We start from the raw sequence: 26,289 nt of genomic DNA, 5'->3' as shown, positions 1-26,289 counted from the left end.
TCACAGGACCTTTGACTTGACATAGTCAGAAACTGCACACCTGTAATGTCTCTCCTTTACCCGTGATCACATTAGTCAGCCAACATATGTGTCTGTTTCTCAGGTGTGTGTTGAATATTGGTTGATTACGTTTTGGAAGCTCTAGGAAACAAATATCAAACTATGTAGGTTGTCCCATTGAAGCTCCTTCCATGGTTAGCCTTTCCATCCTCTTTGGTAAGTCGACACATTTGTAAGTTTTACTAAGACTTAACAAGAGGTCTTGAATCTCGCTTTGAAAGGTAGAATCTATATTCTGGGTCTCATTTGAAAATCAAGACTAAAATAACTTCATTTTAATTGCTTTCCAGATGAAAATGTATTTATTTGAGTTATGTATTAAGAAGTTTTTTTTTTTTTTTCCCTCCTCTGGCAGTGTTTGTTGAGCACTTGAGTACCCTGAAACTAAGAAATTGAAGAAAGAGACTATATCCTGTGTTGTAGAATTTGTAAAGGTAAGTGATCAGGCAAAAACTGACCTATCATCGAAATTCTGTAAGAAAACATGGCAGCTAAAAACGTCAAAATTGTAAAGTTTTCTATTTCTGTCTTAAAAGGATGATGATTTGTTTGATCATTATGACTCATACTAGCCAACTAGAATTAATGAAGCACTTGGACATAACTAAATTGTAAACAACTTTTTCCTTCTCTCTTTCCAGTCTCAAGGCTATAAATGACTCTTTTGCCTTTTAGAATCGGTTTTTACAACTTTACTTCAGATAGTGCATAGATTTTTTTTTTTTTTTTACGTAGTGAAAACTGCAATTAATACTAAATAGAAATCACTTCTAATGTAACAGTAAATTTATTAAAGACCCCAAAAGTTAGTTTATATTAAAGTTTGTAGGCAATGGAAAACAACAAAGAAAAATACTAAGTAATATGAGGATTTAGGGATATAATATCACGTATTCCGGCACTTTTTCTAGGCAGTGAATCATTGTTGCCAACGAGCACTACAGAAATTGAAAATGTGAAAAATGGCAAAACATTATAGAAGAGAATCATGAGGTTAAGTGAACTGGCAAATCTAAAGTGAAATCACCTCCATCTAAATGACAGACACAACTTTGCAAAAATGTGAACATTAATTCTGAACAAGTACCGTTCATCAAGTACAGTTTTTATGACTTGCATTGTAAAACTACTTGCTTTCATGAATTAATTTTGAATATTTCCATTATTCTATCATAAAGCACTTAGCATTCCCCCCCATGTACTTTTCCCTGCAAATATCAAAAGGTATTTTTTTCTAGTTTATAATACGATAGACGGTGACAAGTAAAGGAAAACATTTTTTATTGGTTGAGTGCCATTTTTAAAATATCTCAACATGCTCTGATTAAATCTCACAATAACATTGATATTGAAGTACTACAACAAGGAATTTCATTATAAACTTCACATTTTTGCAAAGATATGATACTTTGAAACTGCTTGTTTTCCCAGGGTCAAGGACGTTTCAAGTCCTGAAAATGATGTGCTGAGTAATAGGAACAACAGAGCTGGACTCAGAAGGGCACAGAATATGCTGCTGCCTAGGTGATGGGATTTCAGAAAATTAGATCCATGCTTCTAAAATATGCCTTCCTGACTTGCTCAATGATCGCTGAAATTCTTTCCAACATAGCTAAATCCTTTCATCCCAGAGTTAATTGAAAATCTTAAACTGCAGGTAACCGTGGTAGTTTAAAGAAGTGATATTGCATTTTTTCTTTGGTTCAGATTTCAGCACAGGAGGTAGCTAGTGAGAGCATGAGCATCCTGAACACTTTGATGGAAAATCGAGTTATCATGGTAAAGTAAAATAATTCAGAAAGAGACTCTGCGGTACTGATCTGGGATATTTTGCATATTTGTAGTGGAACTTTCCTTTCTGTTGTGATAAGTGATTGAAGAATGGCTAAAAGCATGATATGGAGATGGGACATTAGACCACAGAGACTATTAATGGCAGTTGTGGATATGGTAAATGAAGCGCAAACATATATTATTACTTGTAGAAGTTAGACAATTCATAGAATTATGTCTTTATCATCATCAGTGTTATTATACAGCATTTATCCATCTTTTAGGAGGTGCCATGAATGGCATTAGGGACACTAAGGACAAAAATGAACAATATTCTTAGAGTAATCTCAGAAATGAGAATTTTTAAAGTGACATTTAGGATAACAATGACCGTTTGCTCTCTCCTTGATTACCTCTTCTTTGTCTAAACCCATCTTTACTACATTCAACTGAATTTCAATATATAGCTATTTTTTGAGTAATAAATAAGTAAATCTCTATATGATACATGCTGCAGAAGAGATAAAAATGAGTGAGTTAAACCGATCTCTACTGTCAGCAATTCCCAGACTATTTGGGCAAGCGGTTGTCACAAACAGATGGCTAACTTCTTACCTACCACAATTGCAAAGGAGAAAGTAGAGACAGAAGAAGTGCTTATAAAAAGGTTCACATTGATTATTCCTGAAATATGATTAGGAACAAAGTTCTGTGGGCATTTTGAAGAGGAAGAGATTAACCAGTGTATTAACATGTTGATGTGATGAAACAGCAATATATTGCAATGGACATGCCCTTCCTGAAAGTAAATCTACATACATTCTTTCAACTCTCCAGGCTATGCCAGGCAGAAAATGTTTATTACTTACCAAAGAGAAAGCTAAAAAATAATATGAAGACAAATTCCTCTGAGTTTAAAAAACATATTTAAATTGAACAAAAAGCACATAACAAATTTGAAACCTTGTGGGATGTTTTTTAGCAATCTGTCAGCAAATAAAGTTTTCTCTTTATTTTGTAGTTCATGGATGTTTGAATTAGTGTTTCATCCTTGAGAAATCAAGAAGCTCAAAACTGTTATCAATTGAAAACAAAAAAAACAAATACATGACACTGAAAGTTTGATTTCATGAATTACATGATTTTTCTTTAGATATTTTAGTGGTATCAACCTCAATAACAGGGAGAAATTTTCCAAAGATACTGAATTTATTTGGGAGTCACAGGGGATTAGCAAATCTGGGGTATGTAGGCTATAGGGACCACACACATATTCAGAGGTTGCAGAAAGGGAAGAGATGATCTCACCCCTCCACTCCAGCCTGGGTGACACAGCAAGACTGCCTCTGAAAATAAAATAAAATAAAAATAAAAAAGGCCAAAGGAGAAGTGCACATAAGTTGTTTTATGACAAAAAGAACATGGGTTACAAGGGTTTATCACAGGAGTTGATGCCAGTTCGTTAGTAGAGACAGTGTCAAGCAATGGCTCTTAAGCATCCGGCTAGCTGTCCTTGTGACTCCTGTAGCAAGCTACAGTTTGAAAAGTCCTTGGCAAAAGTTGTTGTCACAGGCACATAAGCATGAGAGCTCTTCAGAGAGTCTACCATAGGCATGTGTGTGAGAGCCCTCCCTTCTTAACCTTCTGGATTATTTATTTATTTATTTATTTATTTATTTATTTATTATTTTGGGGTCTAACACAAGTGATTCTGTTTTGCTTCTGACAGCTTTCACATTTCTCCCTCTTTTCATCAGGGTCTTTTTCCAAAAGCATCGCTGGTCAGTCATCCTGCAGTTAGGTTGTAATTGTTTCTCTGTGCCAAGATGGACCTGTCCCAGCTGTTGGCTAGAGGGAAGTGCTTGGAGACTAGGAGTCAGTGTCAAAATCACTTTAGCCACATTGGAGCAACAAGGAGGTTTGGAAGGAGTGGCTTTCGGGCTAAGTCTGCCTGGAGTCCATTAAGTTCAATTTTATTTGTACTGTAGGTGTTGACTAGCATCTCAAAGTCCTGAGCTAACACTATTCTGTAAGAAACATTGTTTCAGCAGAGATCGTACAGGCAACTGGTACAAAGTTTAAAGAAGATAATGTAAAAGAAAACCAACAGGATCATAACAAATCCAATTTGCACAATGGTTCTGCATCAAGAGTCCAAGCCTAAAGGCAATGAACTAAACAAATTAGGCCATGGGGAACTGATTGAGAGTTGTGGTCATTGAGCCTGTTCTGTAATGCAGCTGCATTAACAATCTTATAATTTAGTATTCCATAACTGGGTTAAACTAAAGCAGATAGTGTTATACAAAGAGAGCATTAGTACAATTTGAACTTAAAGTTGCATTGGGGGTGTTGCCAAAGTTACCCACGAGTTGTACTAAAGGATTTATTAAATCAGGTGTTGTCAACTTATCCACAGTAGCTGCTGCCTGTGAAATTTTACTATACCTACAACTACACCTGTGAAATTTTACTACTACCTTATGTCAAGTGAAAATGTAAGCATTAAGAAAGGTAATAGTTTTATTATAATATGGTGTCTGTTTTTATGTTTTTCTTTTTTTAACTCATTTTAGGTTCAGGGGTACATGTGAAGGTTTGTTACATAGATAAACGTGTCAAGGGTGTTTGTTTACAAATTATTTCATCATCTAGGTATTAAGTTCAGTACCCAATAGTTCTCTTTTCTGCTTCTCTCCCTCCTCCCACACTCCACCCTCAAGTAGACTCCAGTGTCTGTTGTTTCCTTCTTTGTGTTCATATGTTCTTATCATTTAGCTCCCACTTATAAGAAAGAATATCTGGTATTTGGTTTTCTGTGTCTGCATTAGTTTGTTAAGAATAATAGCCTCCACTCCATCCATGTTCCCGCAAAAGACATGATCTCATTCTTTTCTATGGCTACATAGTGTTCCATGATGTATATACACCACATTTTCTTTATCCACCGTGTCATGATTGGCCTATTCATGATATGCAGTCTTGTTCCAACATCTTGGAGAACGTTGCCCACAGCATGAAGTTCTGAACGTCTTGTCCTGGTTCGCAGTCAAAAAGTCTCTGGATGTGGTATCAGGTGATCTGTTGAACTTTCTGTGTGGCCCCTACATGAGGCACAAGATGTGTTCCTTAAAATTCACACCGTTTCTGCTTATGAGGTCTCAGGAAGAGAGCAGTTATTTTTCTTAGTTGGAGAGTTGCAGCCAGACAGTGGAGGAAACTATGGTAATTCATGATCTAGTCTAGTCTACAGGCAGATAGTAAAAACCTGCAACAATACACAAAGTTACAATCTAATAACAGCTGTTTTATAGCTTTTCCTCAGAAACATCATTTTCTTCTCCATAGTCACCCTGATTTCTACCAGAGGTAATAAAAGACAGATTTTTTGTAAAGTAAATAGAGTTTTTTTAGATTTGACCTGATCATTTACATAAGTGCAAGGAGACTAGTAACTGACCACATAAGAATCTCAGATTGAACTTTTAAAAATATGCAGGGCTAGAAATTCAAATCAAAGTAGACTTTAGACTTTGTCGGCAGTACCTATAAATAATTTAAAATATGGCCTCCTATTCAAAGCCTTGGTAATACAACTGTTTCCAATTGTATCCTACTATAAAGAGAACAAATTCTTATTGAACTTATAGCTTAAGATAAAATTTATTTTATAAATCTGAAAAACAAAACATTTAATTAAAGAACCAATAATGTTATACCATAAAAGTTATATAAACAGTATCTTTATCAAATATTAAATCTCACATAAGTTTTGTTTTAATTGATTTGATTAGTAATTTCATGAATTCATTAGTTTCTTCATCAGAGTTTTGAAAACGTTTACTTAGTTCATTAATAACTTAATTTGTACCAAATCAAGTGTTCAAATGATTTTTTGAAAATTTAATGTGTATGAAATTTTTTAAATATATATTTTTTAAATAGTCTTTATTTGTATATCAGTTCTAGATTTACAGAGAAATCAAATAGATATTGCATTCAGTTTCCTATTTTAACATCTTCTTGGTTAGTACGGTACATTTGTTACAATTAACCAAGTAATACTGATGTATTATTATTAACTAAAGTCCATGTTTTATTCAGATGTCTTTCGTTTTTACCCAGTGATCTTCTTCTGTTCCAGTATTTCATCCAGTATGCATTACATTTAGTCCTCATGGCTCCTTAGGCTCCTCTTGGCTGTGACAGTTTCTCAAGCTTTCTTGGTTGTGATCATTTTGACAGCTATGAGGAGTACTGGTCAGGTGTTTTGTAGGCTGCCCTTTTATTGGAACTTGTCTGAGATTTTGCTCAGGATTAGACTAGGGTTACCTATTTTGGGAGGAAGACCACACCGGTAAAATGCCATTTTCATCACGTCATATCAAGGGTACTTACTATTGGCATGATTTGTCATTGTTGGCGTTGACCTTGACCACATGGTTAACGCAGTGTTTGTCAGATTTCTCCACTGTAAAGTTACTCTTCCCCTGGCCCTGCCTTGCTGAACTCTTTGGAAGGAAATCACTATTCCCAGCACATACTTAAGAAAAGAGAAGTTATGCTCCTTCTTAAGGGATTAGAGTATCTACATAAAGTATTTGAAATTCTTCTAAATGGGAAATTAATAACCTCCTCCTTTTTTAATGTATGTATTCAACCATTTATTTATATTAATATGGCTTGTGGATACCTATTTTGTATTTCATGGTATAAGCTAATAATATTTTATTTTGTCACTCCTACTGTTCAAATAACTTTTATGAGAAGAGGATAATATTATTTAACATATTTCAATTTAATTATCAGTAATGATGTGATACAAAGCTACATCTGTGAGAGTCAGGTGTTATATAAAATTATTTCAATTAGATAAATTAGATTAGATATTCTGAAGGTATAAGCCTATCTTTAGTTACATTATTTATAATTACAAATGTACTATTTTAAAGTCATAGAAAAACGCACTTCCCAAACAATGGCAAAGATAGAATATTTATTCAAGGTCACCTATGTGAGTAATAACATATCAGTTTCTATATCCCTTATAATTTGACAACTAAATTGATGTAACTAAAGAAGCATTCTTATATTTAAACTAAAACACAGAATATTGAACAAATAATAACAGAATAATTGCTTTTAGAACTCAAAATTCTCTGTAGGCATATTTTGAAGAATTTGAATGAAATAAAATGAAATTATTCTTACCACGGTGATATCCAGGGTCTATGCCCTTGTTCAGGAATAGTTTGAGTATATAAATATATGGGTTATTGTTAGCAGAAATGCATTTCTCTCTTTGCCTTATCTCATTGGTCAAATGTATGATTTAACATTCACTACAGCTGTGTAAAGAGGGATTAAATTCTCAATGCTTAATTACTTTAGCTAGTTTCCATCTGTTAGTTGATTTCAGGCCTTTTCTCCAACATTAAACTGCAAAGAAATTCTGCAAGCAAGCCTTTGGCATGACAGACATTTTTTGCTAACAGTTCAACAGATTTAACGTTCACCTTCAAATTCACAGAATGGGAGCCCTGGCTGCTATGGTTTGACCAAGCAAGTCTCTCAGAAGTTGTTGTGTTAGAAACTTAGTCTCCAAACTCATATGTTAATGGTATTTGGAGGTGGGGCCTTTGAAAGATAATTACTATTAAATGAGGTTATGTGGGTGGGCCCTCTCCCATGATGGCATTAGTGACTTTATGAGAAGAGACAGAGAGTTTAGCTACCTGGCTTGCTTTGTCTCATCACGTGACGCCCTCAGTCATGTTATGATGCAGCAAGAAGACCCTCACCAAATGCCAGTACCATGATCTTGGATTTCCCAGCCTCCATTACTATGAGATAAATCAATCTCTATTCTATATAAATTACCCAGTCTTTGGCATTCAGTTATAGCAGCAGAGAACAAACCAAGTTATTGGCCTTATGTGACCTCCAAGAATATGAAAGTGGCTTGATTTCTGTACTCTTCATATTCTTTCCACAATTGCAAACTTAACGTTGAAGAGTGTAATGTTAAATTAATTTTTATGTCACATCTTTGTAGAAGTAAAATAGAATTTTCAGGAATGGTTTATTCAAAACAGAAGCAAATTGAGGTCTGACAAAACCCATATTGTGAAAATCTAACACCAATTTGATGAAATTGCTGCCTACCCCTCTGCAAAGGTCAACCAGAGCAATGGAAATGAGTTGGATGAAAAAGCCACTGGAAATACAAAAATACACATCAAGTGGGCAAAAATCTTGATATTTTCAACACACTGAGTCAAGGCCCAAATCTAATAGGTGATAAGATTAATTAAAAGAAAGTATTTCCATGAAATTTAAGGCTAGCTTAGCAGTATAAATTTTTACATTGAACAAGTTAGAGAGCAAACCAAATACAACATTTAGTTTATCTCATTACTTTCAATTAGGAATGCTTATAGCCTCAGTTAATCTTTTCAAAAGACATGGAGAATATTGAAGTGTCCCCTTCAAAGAGATTTCTCACTGTTTCTCAATGACCTATTCCAGTGTTTAACAATTCTTAGGCAAGTAAGAATTTTATTGGTTTTGGGTAAAGATCACTGAACAATCTGAAAGCAAACAGTAGATACAATATAATCTTTCAAAATAATTATAAGGCTAAGAACCAAAAAAACAGAGAGAATGCTTTTCTTATTATAGAAGTAATCATTTCTCCAAGCTAATCAGTTCCTGGTATATAAGGTGTCATTCGCTCAAAATTACAGTCCCTGTGGTGTTGTACCCCATCACCAGTTCCCATCCTTGCACCCCCACTAACACATACACACTTTCACCATATTCATGGGATCCCTGTTGGTGGTTAGAAACCCATTTGCTGCTGGTGGATGCTGTCATCAGCATCAAATCTGACAGTTTTCATCCATTACTACTGCTGGCCCAGAGGGTGTGTGACCTGTCATCCGGTCCCTCACAGCTGGCTGCCTGTGACCTGCCAGACAAGGCAGGTATTGACACCTAATTCTGCCTCTACTTGGTGGACCCTGCTGTAGAGGCATCACCTCAGATGCCTAGAGATGGACCAAAGAGGATCTAGTAGGCGCCAGTTTGCCCAAGGCTCCTCAGCCCTGTAATTGTATTAAACATATTTCATACCCAGGTAAGTCTGAATCAAATTGAAAAAGCTAAATAAGATTGTGTGTAAAATTTTAATGTAAATTTTATAAAGGAAATAAAAGACCAATATCTATATACTTTAGAAAGGCTACTGATAAGTATTGAAATAATCTAAAGTATTTGTGAACTGAATTCTATAGCCAGATGTAGAGATGACACCATACAATTTTGTGAAAACCAGATAGTTACTTTATGGTTTTTTGTTACTATGATTAGGTGAATGTGGATTTTAATTGAGGAAGAGAAATATCCTAATTTAAGTTTATCTACCAGTGTTCTACACAAAAGAAGTGTGTGTATATAGATGTATTTAGAAATGTACATTTACATAGAAATTTACAACCAGGCAGTATCTTCCTTTGCACTATTGCCAACCACATTTAATTAAAGCTTTCATCTTTTTGTATTATTTTGTTTATTTTTATTTTTGTTTTGTAGAGACCAAGTTTTACTATGTTGCTCAGGCTGGTCTCAAACACCTGGCTTCAGGCAATCCTCCCAACTCTGCCTCCCAAAGTTCTGGGATTACAGGCATAAGCCACTGTGCCCAGCCAGCAGTCATTCTTTACTAACTAAATGATTACACAGCTGCCTGTATGTCTCCCTTCTTCTCATCTCCTTGAACTTTGTGTCAGGGTGCTTTTATAAGATTATTTTCTGCTATTTATTTTCTTTAGTGACTAATCTCAAACTTCTTAGCATGACAAGAAGACCTTTGTAGATATAGTGCTCACCCTTTCTGCTGTTCTAGACACACCAAACAATTTGCTGTTTCTATGATGTGACAGCCTTTTCTACATATTGTTCTCTACCCTTTTCTGTCCTACCAATTCTTTCCTGCCCTTGTCTGACTTCTATATGTTATTCTAAATGTATAAGCGGTCACCTTGCTGTGCAGCTTCCTGACTCTCCTAATACATATGTCCCTCCCTGCTATGCCGTCCTGTCATTGCTCATCAATATTTTCCTCATTAAAATATTGTCTATAATGTTTTAAGAATATTATGAGTTCATTACTGACACTTCTTTGGAAAACATAAAATTTGTTTATAGATAAAAATTAATAGATTTTTGAGGTCTTTAAAAGAGAAACATTATGCTCCGCCCCCCTCGAAGTCTCATGAAAAAATGCTCATCATCACTGGCCATCAGAGAAATGCAAATCAAAACCACAATGAGATACCATCTCACACCAGTTAGAATGGCAGTCATTAAAAAGTCAGGAAACAACAGGTGCTGGAGAGGATGTGGAGAAATAGGAACACTTTTACACTGTTGGTGGGATTACAAACTAGTTCAACCATTATGGAAAACAGTATGGCGATTCCTCAAGGATCTAGAACTAGATGTACCATATGACCCAGCCATCCCATTACTGGGTATATACCCAAAGGATTATAAATCATGCTGCTATAAAGACACATGCACACGTATGTTTATTGCGGCACTATTCACAATAGCAAAGACTTGGAATCAACCCAAATGTCCATCAGTGACAGACTGGATTAAGAAAATGTGGCACATATACACCATGGAATACTATGCAGCCATAAAAAAACGATTGAGTTTGTGTCCTTTGTAGGGACATGGATGCAGCTGGAAACCATCATTCTTAGCAAACTATCACAAGAACAGAAAACCAAACACCACATGTTCTCACTCATAGGTGGGAACTGAACAATGAGATCACTTGGACTCGGGAAGGGGAACATCACACACTGGGGCCTATCCTGGGGAGGGGGGAGGGGGGAGGGATTGCATTGGGAGTTATACCTGATGTAAATGACGAGTTGATGGGTGCTGACGAGTTGATGGGTGCAGCACAGCAATATGGCACAAGTATACATATGTAACAAACCTGCACGTTATGCACATGTACCCTAGAACTTAAAGTATAATAATAAAAAAAAGAGAAACATTAAACATACATTTGCATATGGCACAAAATATGATGAATTTGCCTGGTGAATGCATTTCCAAAATAGCATTAAAGGTTTCATCATTCTAGTGAAATGAAATTCACATTAGTACCTAAGCATTTGGGGTTTCCTGTCACTTAAAACATTTTTAAGCTATGCATTGTAAGATGCATTCTTTGTTGAAGAACCCATCCAAGTGGGGAGAAAAGCTGAAAATCTAGTATACTACCCTGATTCAAAATGTGACAGTGATATTAAGGGGACTATAAATCATTTGGTCTCATGAAATCCTCATTATTTTGAAGAGATGTGAAATAAAATATTTGCCTTAATTCAAGGGGCCTTTATGTGCATGAGCTCTCATACTTATCAGAGATTACTACAGAGTAATGAAATTCAGCTCCAAAACCCATCTAGAAAAAGATAATTTTGAGTTAATAAAAACTCTTATTTTGAGCCAGATATGGCAATTAAAGAATGAGAGTATACTCTGGTACACTTTAGCTGTGTCCTCAAATGAACAGGGCATGTGTATATCAGGAATCTCAGAGCCTCCCCCAACAGCTTCCTTATCCCAGCAGGGTCAGCCAGATCCTTGGAGGACCATTGCCTTGATCTTAGCAGGAACATTCCTTCTTTAATCCAAGCAGCTGCAAACTCTACCAAGTGAATACTATTCCTTTTGAGGCCGCAGACCACACCCATTCTTATCTGTAGATGCAATCAAAGATGTCTCTAGAGCTAGTGATTGTGCTAAGAGCTCCCAATGAAAGGCAATCCATTTGGTGCAGGAATCTGCTCCCATAATAGCAGGGGCTGTATCTTACATTAGTAATTCATAGGCTTGGCTCCTGTAAAGTTGACATTCATGCATTGTGACAGCCTCACCTTGAAAATTTATATTTATTTATTTAAGAAAGAGCCCCTGGGATGATGATATTTTTTATCACCTGAGCAAAAGGTGAGAACTCATTTTCTCTTTATCGTTTTTAAAGCACTGGACATATACTGCCCACTGCTTATGCTTTGGGGGACAATAATCACTTCCTGTATCTTAACTTTTGTTTGGGTGCAGCATCCCACTCACATAACATTGAAAATATTTTATAATATACATGTATAATTTTTATTCTGATTTTCACCTGCATAAACTACTCGGACATCATAGATTATCATTTCAGTATTTAGGAATTAAAACTTTCCTGTTGTGTAGCTATTATGTATGTGTAAAGTTCATGTTAGATGTTATGGAAATGAAGACAAACAACACAAAACACTGATTATAAGGGTTTCATCATCTTTATATAAGATTCAATTATATCAAAACTACTATGAAATATAATATATCCTAATAGATAAGAGGAACGAGTGCAGCATTTACTTGATTAGGACTTCACAAAGGAAAAAGTACTTGAGCTGCATGGATGTTCATAATGAATCTTAAAGAAATTATATGAATTCAGTACGTAAAAAAGAAAAAGGAAAAGATGTCATCTGGTGTAAAAGTCATGCACAAAGACATGAAGGTTTGACTATGTCATGACCTGGTGGCATAAAGAAGAGAACATCAGCTGTCTTTGCAAAGATGTTGAGCATTATTTTAATTTAGTCATTTGGACTTTCCGAAACTCAGCTTTTATCATTTGTAAAGGGGAGACGATAAATATTGATAATTGATCATTGAAATGGTAATTGATAAACATGAATTTAGTGAAAATTAATGATAGTGGCCATGAATAGCTATGCTGTTGGTAGCTATACTACTGACAGTATTAGAAGTCCGGTATGTTTGGAGGAGAGGATACTAAAATATGAATATATTTAACAGAATTTGAGAGATTTAGTTTCAACTAGATTTATGTGTTATGGTGATCCCTGCAAGTGATAGAGTGAAAATGTCTACTCATAAATGCACATTTCAGCAATTATGTCATGTCCTCATTTTCCTCATCAAATTATTAATATGGCCTTAATCCTGAGAAATGACTTGAATTTCTTCTCTGCCAGTTATCCCTGAAAAAAAAATAACCTTGAATTACCCCTGAGGCAAAAGAAGGGAAATCTTATACTCTGAAACAATGTCTTTATTTTCCCACTTCCCCCAAACTGCTTTGCAAGTTAACATAACACCTGCTAATAATCTTTCTTGTGTTTATGGAACTGAGTTTTCAGCAACAGCTAAAGTTAAGATATTTAAACATCATGTTTCAAAAATGCATTCAAAATCAACAGTTTTATTTGAGTAAGGAATAAGAAAATATCTAAAATCAGTTTTATAATCCATTATGTTAACCTTTCAAAATTTGAAATATAATAAACTGTAGTCTCTGAGCTGAAACACTCTGGTGAAATGAAATGAGTTAATAAACATTTGTTCTATATTTAATTGACAGAAAATTTGAAGGCTGAATTAAAGCCAAAATCAATGGAGTACAAATATGAACAGCACATTTATACCACATGAAGCCAGAATATTGTGAATATTTACTTCGGAACATAGAGGCTGAAGAGAAAAGAAAAATAGAATTTTATTGTATTTATACATTCAGAACAAATTCATCGATCAAGAACCAGCAGTGATATTGAATGTGTGTGTGTGTGCACATTCACACGTGTGAGTTTTTTCTTGATTAGTAAAACTCTACTTTTCTTCCAGTCAAAATCATGATATAGGAAATAAAACCCCATCTGTCTATTTTATTCTTATAAATCATATATCACTGCTACTGCTGTTAAGAAACCAGGAAATAAAATTTTGGCAAAAGTTATTCCAGCTAAATTACGATAAAAAAATGTATATAGTATCTGTAAGTGAAAGTTTTTAGGATCCTACGGGACACAGAATTATAAAACAAAGAAATGAGCTACTGAGCTCTTTGTAAGAATAGATAATCAAACAACTGCATTTTAGGGCAGAATTTTTAATGAAATACAGGTTTCAGTCATATTTTAGTTAGAATGAATATGAATATGCTAGACACCAAAAGAGTATTAACTAATCTTTTTAAGATTCATGTGATTCTAAATCTTAGAAAGAAGCAGTTTTGTATAAAATATTTAATAGATGTGATTAATATTTTTTATTTTCTCATTCAATAAAAGCAGTAACATTTTCCATTTTTATAGTTATCCTTTGTAACAGTGCAGAAAGAGTTTATTCAAAATTATTTTAAAATGTTTTCTGCAGCTAAGAAATTATTGACAAAGCAAGTCTTTTTTTATATTTATGTCTATTTTATATAAAGCAATTTATAAACTGATACAATTATTTTTAAAATTATATTTTGTAAATATATGTTTAGTCTTTCACCATTTATATATGTTTATCAAAGAAAATGTATTTTACTACTTTTAAATACAAGAACATATAATATTTCATTTATTCTAATATACATAGAGAATACTCTCTAAAATATGGAAGACTAAAATAACTACTAAAAGATAAAATAATTCAAATAATTTTCAAGAAATTTTATTTCATGGTCCTTATTTTTAAAATAGTAATTTAGAATATATATATTTCTTTTTGTAATATTTTCAAATTACAGTCACATATGTCACTTTTCTTAGTTTAATTAAAATATTTATGTACGGTGTCCTCAACTATGCTTGGTCAGTTCTGTGATTCTTGCTTTTTGCCTTTTATTTCAGTCATGAGTAGTGTAGAAAACCTGCGCTAAATTAAAATCTGTACGAATTGGGTAGTGTCAAGTAATTTTTCAAACAGTGTAGTAGGTTTTATTGCGTCAAGCTGCCTGAATCAGTTATGTTTTCCACACTTTTATTTCTCAATGTTTAAATAATTAAATCACCATATTTTTTTATTCCCCACAAAAGACTTCTTTATACATAGAACACATTTTCTCCTCAATAGTTTCATATAAGTTAGCTTAAGAAAAAAAATAGAATAAGGGCTTATTTTCTGACCATTCAAAAAAGAAAGAAAGAAGAGGGACAGAACGCAGCACTGGAGCTGAGCAAACTGATTTTGCAAAGGGATTCCAATAGGGGAAAAACAGATACATAGAAATTGGTAGCTGACTCTTGAACAGAAATCCTGGAAAGTCAAAGTCAACAAAAAGACATCTTTAAAACGTCTAAGGAAAAAAAAACCTATATTTTTAAATGTGTTGAACATATTAAAATACGAAAGGAAAATAAAAGTGATTTAAAGTCAAACAGAAGCTGAGATAATTCTTCATTTGAAAACTAACAAGAAAAATTAAATAGCTAACACTAAAAGTAAGATGGTTAGGCTACAGACAAATGATACTAGATGTAAGAACAAAGTTAAAGAGAGAAAGGAAGATCACCAGAAGTGTATAAATACTCATGACAAGAACAGTGTCTATTTGAGGTAAAAATAGTAATCATAAAAATAATGATAAATATCTACTGGACTTTAAAACATATGTAAATTATTTTATAACAGTAGCAAAAAGAGGATTAGAGTTCAAATATATAATATAATTGTCTTAGTCCATTTTGTGTTGCTGTAACAGATAAGGCTGTGTAATTTATAAAGAAAAGATATGTATTTGGCTTACAATTCTGGTAGTTGAAAAGTGTAATATTGGTCATACGCATCTGGTGAGGGCCTAAGGCTGCTTCACCCATTATGGAAAGCAGAAGGGGTAGCCAGCATGTGCAAAGATATCACAGGCCTATAAAGAAGGAAGAAGAGAAACCAGAGAAGCTGGATTCTTTTGAAGAACCCACTCTGGCAGGAACTAATCCATTCCTATGAGAGGGAGAGCTCATTCAACCCTATAGAGGACATTAATTTATTAATGATGGATCCACCCCTATGACCCAAATACTTCCCAAGAGGCTCCCCCTCCCAACACTGCCATATTGGAGATGAAATTTTAACACAAGTTTTGGCGAGAACAAAGCAAACCATAGCAATGTTTATTTGAATCCTTATGCTAAATTCTTGAGAAAATCATTTAACAGTATATAAGTAAAATGAAAGGCTACTAAGGATGATAAAATGGAATAATAAAAAAGATGATAAATACAAAATCAGGTAGGAAAGTTGAAATAAAGACAAAAAGGAAGCACAGAGAACAAATCTTAAAAGGAGCAAATAGCAAGATGTAACCCAACTCTATCAATAATTATATTAGATGTAAATGTGCTAAAATCTCCAACCACAATGCAAATATTTTTATTCTGAGTTTTTAGTGTCAATTATATGTTGTTTACAAAAAACACACATTAAATAAATGGAAAGAAGTTGAAGGTTAAAAGATGAAAATGATATACTATGCAAGCACTAAAAGAAAATTGACATTGTTATATTAATATCAGACAAAATAAAATCTAAGACAAGAATTTTTACAAGAGGTAAAGAGGGATGTTTTATGATAATAAGATGTTTAATTCAGATAGGGTATATTGCAATCTTAAATTTGTGTGCATTTACAACGTGTGTGTGTGTGTGTCTGTTTTTGTGTGTGTATTAAGTAGAGAACTAAGAAGTAGAAAAATCCACAATAGTTGGACATTTTAACATAGCTCGTTAAACATAACGAAACAAGAAGACAATGTAATTAACAAGTATACAGAAGATTTGAATATCACATTTAAAAACTTGATCTAATTGGCATATATAGAATATTGCAGCAATAACTATAGAATACTCTCTTACTTTAAGTATACCCTAAAGAGTTACCAAAAGACAGGCAATGACAATATCCTCAAATATTTGAAAAATAAACACCACATTTCTAATAACACATGGGTAAACAAAAGTAACAATGAGAAATATTCTTAACAGGTCAATGATGAAAACACAGTATATCACAACTCACATTGTGTGGTTAAAACAACATTGTGAAGAAAATACCTTTAAAGAAATATTTATCAAAAAGAAGAATGGCTAAAAATAAATATTAGGCTTCTTATTAGTTATAAAGAAATCTAAGAAATTACTAGCATTTTTCAGTGAGTATAATTAAATTTTGCAAGACTTTCTGTAAGTCACCAGTGTACATAAATTTTTTGTGATGTCTCATCCCTTTATGTTAAAAAATGAAATAGTAAAATAAGCTCTAAACTGAAATGTAAAAATGGAGAAGTATAAAGAATATTAGATTTATTGGCCTTAAGAAAAATTAGCCGTTTGTAACTCCAAAAGCCACATTTAGTTCATGTTTTGGTTCTGACAATTATAGATAGAATGTCATAAAGAATGAATTTTAAATTTGTTGTTTAAATTTTGTTGATCCTCAATTGGACATCAATGGCTCTATGTAATCCTGAATAATAGCGATCTGGACATTCTGGCCAGTAGGTAGTATTTGGCAGGTTAGATTGGCTAGCAAAGTCTAAAGTTTAATCAGGGATTGGGAGAGTCCTTTGGGAGAGCGAGGAGTTCAGGTTTTTCCCAGAGAACAAACTATAACGTAGTATGATTACCATCACCTCGCATAATCCTGAAGGGGGTTGAGGGGACACGCCTGCAGAGTCAGAGGTTAAAGGAGCAGTTGAGAGGGATCTGGGTATTTGGGAGGAGAAGGGAGGGTGCCCCAGCGGCTGCAGAAGAGGGTGGAGTAAATTTGCAAACATGCATGTTACATATGTCCCATGTTCATGTTAAGGTAGAGACTTAACACATAGATGCATTAAAATTAGACCCTACACGTCAAAAAATGGAATGGAGAACACAGAGGCGTCTTGTGTGCAGCCTCCGTAAGCCAGCCAGAGCTAGTCCATGGTCAGTTGTCAATTATCAGGAGGAAATGCTAGTCAGGTGCTGTGTGGAAACTGCCAAAAGGGAGGAAAGTCCAGCAAGTCTTTCAGAAGGGGCTGGTTCATCCTTAGGAAAGAAAGTCTAATGGTGGTTAGTGAGGGAGGATGTATAAAGAAGCATGTCTGACCTCCCGGCTCGTCATGACTGGGATCTCAGTTTCTAAGGTTTCTCTGGAGTCCCTTTGGCCAAGATGGGTCCATTCAGTCAGTTGGGGGACTTAGGATTTTATTTTTATTTCTCAACAGCTACATCCAAGGAAGCCGTTTCAAGTACATGCAATGCACTGAAAACTTGGTCCTCGTGCTTACGTGGGTGTCCTTTGTATCCTGTGACACTTTCGCACCTTTCATAAATTCGTAACAAAGAAAAAAAAAAGCTTTCTCCGCTTCTAAATAGTAGAGCAGGAAAGAGAGGGAAAAAAGTAACTTTACAATGAAGGCCGCCATAAACTGCCTCAGCCAGGTGATCAAGATTAATGATAAATCTTATTTATAATATGAACCCATGTTGTTATGTGAAGAGAATGACCCTTTACCCCTTGTGGTCTTTTTTTTTTTTTTTTCCCCCAAAAACACAGAACCTCTATTTGACCATGAGAAAAACATTAAACAAACCCAAGTTGAGAGTCATTGTACAAAATTCCTGACCACTACTTGTCAAAATTGCTAAGGCTATCAAAAGCAAGAAAAATCTGAGAAACTCTCACAGGCTAGAGGAGAGTAAGGAGACATGACAACTAAATGAAGTGTGGCCCTTGGAAGGGATTCTGAACAGAAAATAGACTTTAGGTACAAACTTGAGGAAATCTGAATACAGTATCAAATATGGTTAACAATAATGTACCAATGTTGGCTCTTTAATTTTGATAAATGTAGCATCTGTAATAGAATGTATTACCAGTAAGAAACACTTGGGTTATAGGGTATACTGAGACTCTCTGTACTATTTTTGAAACTTTGTAAATCTAAATTTACTCTAAAATAAATTTTAATTATGCTTAAATACATTTAGCCCTTTTGATTGGAGTGGCAATATTTTCTCTAGAGAGAAATGTGTTTTTTAAGACATGTTTTATTCTTCGACATTTATGGGGGGAATAATGCTCTGAAATGTCTCCTTGCCTAACATTTATTTAAAAATTTATCTGAAATCCCTTGCATTTCATAGCTTTTGAAGAGCAGACAAAAGTAGCCTTCCCTATTATTTCTTCATCTTCCTATTGCTTTTATCAATAGGTACATTTTCAGAATCACATCTGCAGTTGTCATGGAAAATGCATTGCTCATTGGCTTCCCGACAATGTTTGAGTAATTGCCTCGTGTTTTCCAGCAAGTTGTGAGACCAACTCTGAGTACAGACATATATCAAAAACAGAAGGTAGCAACTGCATTTTAGTAAGGTAACCTGAATAAATGGAGAGAAGTCAGAAGAAGTAAATAGTGATCGCCTTATCTGTGACACTTTAGCAAAGGTTATCTTAATATTCTACCCAGTAACATCTGTGACTGATTCTAGTGCCATGGTTATAAATTTAAAAAGTGTGCTAGTAAAGAGTACAACACGAGAACACAAATGATTTCTTGAAACTGGATGTCTTGATTTCTTAAAACGCATTAGAAATTTTGCTTACTTTTACAAATGGCATCTTCATTATGTGAATTTTGCGAAATACAGAAAGAAAAAAAAATCATCTACATTTGTCAATTTCACATGATCTAATTCCATATATAATCATCAGTGGTAGCTATAAAACTTTTAAAAATGTGTTGAAACAGGACCAAAATGTGAACAATGAAAAAAAAGAGACTGTGTAATTTAATCAACCAGCATTCCCAAGGGTGAGGATTTGGATTGGTCCCTTTCACTTATTAACTGTGTAACCTATGCCTGTGACTTCCATCTCTCAGTCATTCTCTTTTCACCTAAAACTCAATGGTGATACTATGTTCTGTATATACCTCAGTGCTTCTGTTAGAGTCAAATACTATATAATGATTTTTATGAGATATGAAGAGCTATTTAGTTCTGTCTCTTCTTCTTAACTCTTAATACCTCTACAGTTCTTCTGGTTCTCATAATCTTTACATCATTGAAATGACTCCTGGTTGCTCCCTAAGCCACCAGACACCAAATTCCTACCTAGGGCAAGTCAACTCTCTGAAATATTATCAAGCTGATCATCTAACAAAAACACCCCACTGGTTGGCCAGTAGAAGCAAATCCAGCCACCTTGTAAGTTGCCGTGTGATCACCCCTCTGTCTATTCATCAAACTCTGTCACTTATAACCCCCAATTCCTCACTGATAGAAATAGAAAGTGCTGATAGTACCACTAGTTCATGCGTCTCTGTCTTTGCTCATGTTTTATTCAGTTACTAAGAATGAATCTTTTAAGTGTTATGACTGCCTCACCTTAGCCCCAAGACAGGGTAGGGGTTCATGAGCTATGCTTGCATAATACCTTTTTTATATCTTTATAATTTCACATGCATATTTGATAGCCTTTTACCCTACTGAACTCATAGTCTTAGGGCATTTTGTTGTTGTTGTTGTTGGTTTTTTTGGTTTTTTTTTTAGCAACTAATACAATATTAAGCAGAGGGTTATAGTCAATAAACATTGTGCACTGGAGTTAACATTTAGGATTATAAAATTATTATACAGTTGGCACTTAAACAATGTAGAGGTTAGGGTCACTGATCCCTGACAGAGTCAAAAATCCCCCATACAATTTTTGATTCCCAAAATCTTTATTACTAAATCATAAGGAATAGAAACATATTTACAGTATTGTGCTGTATTTATCAATATGGAAAGTTTACACCATCTGTTTCCAAGATAAATCATCTGTCTGAAATGGTGAGCAGCCACAGTTGCATACTCAATCTGCCATACATATCAAGCAATTCACCTTTTTCTTGTAATGTCATGACTTTTCTTTGCTTCTCGGGAGTACTTCCAGCCTCACTGGTGGCACTTCCTATGAGCACCATGGTGTTATTCAAAGTGTACAGTATTGCCCTAAACACAATTAAAAATAGCTGAGAAACATAAACAATCACTTTGTACTGACCATGAGAGATAACTTTTGCTGTGATACAATTTGCTAGTCAGATGAAATGATCACAAGGAGATGATTAGTGTCACGTAGCGTTTTAAGCAGATACTAGCAACATTTGAGTTCACCCCAGAGCAATAAGAGGTGGCTATGAAATTATTACAGTAGTACAGTATACACTACAGTTAATTTCATGCAGTTATAATTTAATCCTACAGCTTTATGCTTGTGTACATTGCTCTGCGAATGTGTATGGTGTTGTGTATGGTCTGTGTTTGTGTATTTTTTGAAAACAATTCACGTATAAGTGAACCCACACAGTTCAAAACCATGCTGTTCAAGGGTCAACTGTACTTTCAATTTGGTGGAAAAATTATCTTGTAACTTACAGCCTACATTATAGGCTATGTTTCTGAGAAAACTGTGTACTTAGAAAGTGTTATAGATGGAATATATACTCCCAAAAAAGATATGTTGAAATTCTATGTTGAATTTTCAGAAAATGCCCTTATTTGGAATTTGAGTCATATGTTTCAGATATAATTATTATAGAAATAAATGTTAAGTAACAAAAATTTAATATATTAGTACTCAATGAGTCAACAATTATAAATAAAGATGAAGGTACTCATCCAGGAGGATGCATATATACACTGGGCTTTTTTTAGTTTTCTGATTGAACTAAGGATACACACATGTTCTAAGGCTGGGTTCCCATCGATATACTCTTGGGGTTAAAATATGAAACATGGACCACATATAAGTTAAATAACTGTCATAGTTATGTAATCAAAACACCTATCACCGTATTCCTTATTATTCTAAAACTAACCCCCTCTTTATGTTCTTAACCCCACCTACAATAGGCTCATGTTATAAATGTAAACACATTATCAATTGTTGGAGAAACATAATTAAAATGAAATCTCCCAACCCAGAAATCCTCTCCACAAAGGTAAGTAGAGGAAGAAAACGTTTGTATTATTGAATGAGCATTAAATTAGAATTTGATGCGTATCACAGACAATCCACTAAGAGGTAGGGAAAACAAGGAAATCTCATCCTTTTATACAGCCAAGCAAATATAACCCATTACCTAGATATTTTCAAGGTACACAATAACTAGTCCTCAAATAAGAGAACTTGACAGCACCACTAGCCAAATATAGTTCATCCTAAACTTACCAGAGTCCATCTGTGTTAGCTAATTGGCTTTATCCAAAGGAGAAAAAAACTTGTCATATCCTTATTCCATGAAGCGATTTTGCAGTTTGGATAAAGGGGTTCGCTGAAGTTAGAGTGCTAACTTATAGAAACTAGGATATAGGGACACTATCTTTCTGCTGTTTACATTTAAAAAGATGGCTACCAGGTCCTTGAGAAAGATATTCTTGGGCCATAAAGTTGACAAAAAGCCTCTCTAGTTTTCAAAAGCATTGTTATATACACTTCAAACAGAGAAAGAAGCACCTACAATTACAACTTTTCTAAAGTAAATGTCCTAGGAAAAAAGGAGGGGAAGTATCTTCTCTTAATTTCAAAAAGGAGAATCAAAATCTCTTACTTTTATTTGTCCTGATATAGTCTTTTAGTTTTAAACTCTTTCTCCAGTTTGAGTCTTTTCTCAAAATATATTTAAATCCTTATTTTGTAAAACAAAACAAAACAAAAAAACTTTCTATTGTAGGAATAAAAAATAATAATGCTATTAATTAAAACTAAAACATTTACATTGTTTTTTTTTGTATAAAATTACAAACGAATTGTATCATATTGAAAAATAGAATAGACTTAAGTTCCTATAATCCTTGTCAAATTATTCTGTTAGGACAATTTTTTGAGATGTTAATCTGTCTGTTATTCTAATCAAGTATTTATCTCCCCCATTGAGTCAGTATCCAGTCTTTGGCAGTTCCTTACAAGAGGGTCATTTCAGTTACAGGGCCAAAAACTGAAATTATTTGAATAAAATTATTTTTCTTGATTTCTGTCGGCCCATTGAGAGGCTGAGTCTAGGTTTTCCGAGGGAGGATGCTGTGAAGGAGATTTTCCAAGGGAGGATATCGTGAAGGAGAAGCAAAGCTGGGCCCGGTTGTGCTCTTCCTCCTTGTGCGGTTCCTTTCCTCACATAAGAGGGACTGGCACTCTGCTCCCTTTGCCTACCTTGGAAGCCCTGGGGGTGTATACCTAAGGAGCTGGGTAATGGATAGGTGAGATCCCAGCCTAGGCTAACATCGGCAAATGATACAGCAACTCTCACTTTCAGAGGCATGAAATGCCACAAGGTTAGCATCGAGGCTCATGGAGACCAGAGGATAAATGGAGAACAGCCCTCAAGTGGGTCCAGTAAGTCCATAGGATCATGTGTTTACTCCTCCATCTCCAAATACATAATCACTACAAATCTATTAGCAGATAGAAGAAATTGCACATTGGTTTCTTGACGTTGAATGCCATTATGGTGGGAAGGGCCAAGTAGAAATCCTTGAAAAATGTTCCTTTTAACCCTCCCCTGTCAAGATAGAAATAAGAAGAAATGCTTAATTTTAGGAAAGTTTCCATAGAGAAGTAGCATGATCAAAGATGTAAACATAAACCATGCTGGAGAAGTGGCTTCCCTCGTAGTTTTTGTATCTGCAATACAAGAAGTACTTACTGACTTGTCAGTATAGAGTCAACCGCAGAAATGCAAGAGCACAGCCTGGACAGTACGTAAGAGGCTACTACAAAGTCAAGACACATCAGCGTGGCGGTTTGGATTAGGGTGGTAGCAGAAGTATGATAGAATTTGGAAGCAGTGTGAATTAGGATACATTTTGAAAGCAAAACTCATAGGACCTCACTTACATGTGTATGCCCAGTGTAAAGAAAACAAAGCAGCTAAGGATGACAAGGTTTTTGATCTCAGAAGTTTGATAAATGATAGTGCTACTTGCTAAAATGGGAACCGTGGTAAGAAGCAGGATTCAGATGAGGGGAGAGTAAGGAGTTCCATATTGGACTTAGTCCACTCAGGCTGTTAGAACAAAACACTACAGACAAGGAGCTGGAAGGTCCAAGATCGGCATGCCAGCAAAATTGGAGTCCACTGAAGGTCATGTTTCTGGCTCATAGATGGCATTTTTTCGCTGTGTCCTCACATACTAGAAGGGGTGAACGAGCCCCCTGGGCCTAGTTTGTAAAGGCACTGACCCCATTCCTGAGGGGTCTTTCTTCTTGACCTACTCACCTCCCAAAAGGCCATAAGACTTAATACTGTCACCTTTGGAGTAAGAATTTCAACATATGAATTTTAAGACAACACAAAGATTCAGAACATTAGCAACTTCTTAATATAGAAGTTTCTAAAAGCACCCTAATAGGGATACTAGATGGAATTGAACACATTGGTCTGAAACTCACAGACAAGGTAGGGCCTTGGATATCTACTTGGCAATCATCAGCAAAGAGGCTGCGTTCAAAGCTGTGACATTGAATGTATTTAGAAAATATGTATAGAGAAGTTGCAAGGATTGGTCCCTGGTTCTGTCTATCTTTCAAATCAGAAAGAAGAGAAAGAGCAAGGAAAACAGATGAAGAAGAAACATTCAGTGAGGTAGGAATGTGTTGTCCCCAGCCGCAGAATGAAAAGGATCGCAAATATACTAAACACTGCTGAGAAATCCAGAAAGGTGAGGATTGAGAAAAGATTGTGTCTCTGACTATGTGGAAGTTCTGAAGGTTTTTACACATTCCTGTTCAATGAAAAAGTGAGAGAGTAGTTCAAAAACAGAACGTGAAATTAATGTGTCAAGTATACAAAACTATTTTGAGTTGTGTTGGAAAGACAACAAGAGAGAAGAGATGGCAGTTAGTGGGGGAAATGAGGTCTCCACAGTTATAGTACAGTATGATATACGGCATGACATATCTATAGCCACACAGAAATCTATCTGTGTTGGTCAATATTCATTTTTATAATTATACATCGATGATAAAGAGGCAAGCCCCAAGTAAAAGATATGACCTTGGGAGTAAGCCTGAAATCTGGGTAGCCAAAATATGGTCAGAAGTTCAAAAGTTAAAAAAAAAACAAAAACAAGAAGCTGCCATTCCCCACATCTGTGTGTCTGTAAGAACATGCATGTGTCTTCCTTTCATTCATTCTTTTGTTCTTTCCTTCTTCCTTTCCTTTCCTTTCTTTCCCTTCCCTTCCCTTCCCTTCCCTCCCCTCCCCTTCCCTTCCTTCTCTCTTTTCCTTCATTACTTTTTTATTTTTAATTGACAAATACCAATTATACATATTTATGGGGTACAATGAGATGTGATACATGTATACATTGTCTAATGACTAAATTGGGGAAATTAGCACATCTATCGCCTCAAGCACTTATCATATCTTTGTGGTGGGTATATTCAAAATCCTCTCTTCTAGCTATTTTGAAATATAATAGCTATTGTGGAGCTTACTGTGCAGCAGAACTCCAGAACTTATTCTTCCTTTCCAATTGTAACTTTATATCCTTTGACCAACCTCCCCCATTCTTCCTTTCCCTCTACCCTTCTCCATCTCTCCCCTTCCCCATCTCTAGAAACTACTATTTTATTCACTACTTCTATGAGATCAACTTCTTTAGATTTCACATATGAGTAAGATCACTTGGCATTTGTCATTCTGGGTCTGGCTCATCTCACTTAACATAGTGACCTCCAGTCCAAGCATTTGTTGCAAATGACAGGATTTCATTCTTCTTTTATGTAGGAATAACATTCCATTGTGTATATATACCATATTTTCTTTATCTATTCACCCATTGATGAACTCTAGGTTGACTCCATATCTTTGCCATTGTGAATAGTGCTGCAATAAACGTGGAAGCAGGGTAGGAGGCAGGATTGGACTCTGGAATATATTTAAGCCTGGCAGAAATAGGGAAGAGGTATCAAAAGCACTTCTCAGCCTGGCATGGTGGCACAGTGGCTCACACTTATAATCCCAGCATTCTGAGAGGCTGAGGCAGGTGGATTGCTTGAGGGCAGGAGTTCAAGATCAGCCTGACCAACATGGTGAAGCCCCATCTCTACGAAAAACACAAAAATTAGTTAGGCATGGTGGTGGGCACCTGTAATCCCAGCTACTCAGGAAACTGAGGCAGGAGAATCACTTGAACCCAGGAGGCAGAGATTGCAGTGAGCAGAAATCATGCCACAGCACTCCAGCCTGGGTGACAGAGGTAGACTGGGTCTCAAGAAAAAAAAAAAATGAAAAAAAAAAAAGCACCTCTTCATAAGATACACCCGCCAACATCATGACACCATTGTCATGACAACACCTGGAAGTTACTCCCGTTTCCACGGCAAAGACCCAGAAGTTACCACCCCTTTTTCAGAAATTTCTAAATAACCCATCCATTAATTTGCATGTGATCAAAAGTGGATATTTGCATGTAATTAAAAGCACTACAGAAGTGCCCCTGAGCTGCTACTCTGGGCACCCTGCCTATGGGGTAGCCCTGCTCTGCAGGAGCAGTCTTCGGGCTGTAACACTATCACTTCAATAAACCTGCTTTCTTCTACCACTGCTGACT

General features: G+C 35.2%; 1 long non-coding RNA gene across 3 annotated transcripts in view; it reads right to left on the bottom strand.

Annotated features, from left to right (window-relative positions):
* Positions 1–26,289, bottom strand: part of LOC140709042 (uncharacterized) — a 95,735-nt gene that overhangs the window by 10,997 nt on the left and 58,449 nt on the right. Inside the window, exon 3 of one of the 3 annotated variants that reach the window (XR_012089377.1) lies at positions 12,202–12,920. The exons of the other annotated variants lie outside the window; for them this stretch is intronic. This is a non-coding gene — a long non-coding RNA (uncharacterized lncRNA). Of the gene's footprint in view, positions 1–12,201; positions 12,921–26,289 lie in introns of those variants that run through there. 3 annotated transcript variants of the gene reach the window in all.

This window comes from Chlorocebus sabaeus, chromosome 18 (genome assembly GCF_047675955.1).
Source record: "Chlorocebus sabaeus isolate Y175 chromosome 18, mChlSab1.0.hap1, whole genome shotgun sequence".
Lineage (NCBI taxonomy): Eukaryota > Metazoa > Chordata > Mammalia > Primates > Cercopithecidae > Chlorocebus > Chlorocebus sabaeus.
Note: the sequence above shows the minus strand (reverse complement) of the source record. Positions and strands in the feature narration are given on the sequence as shown.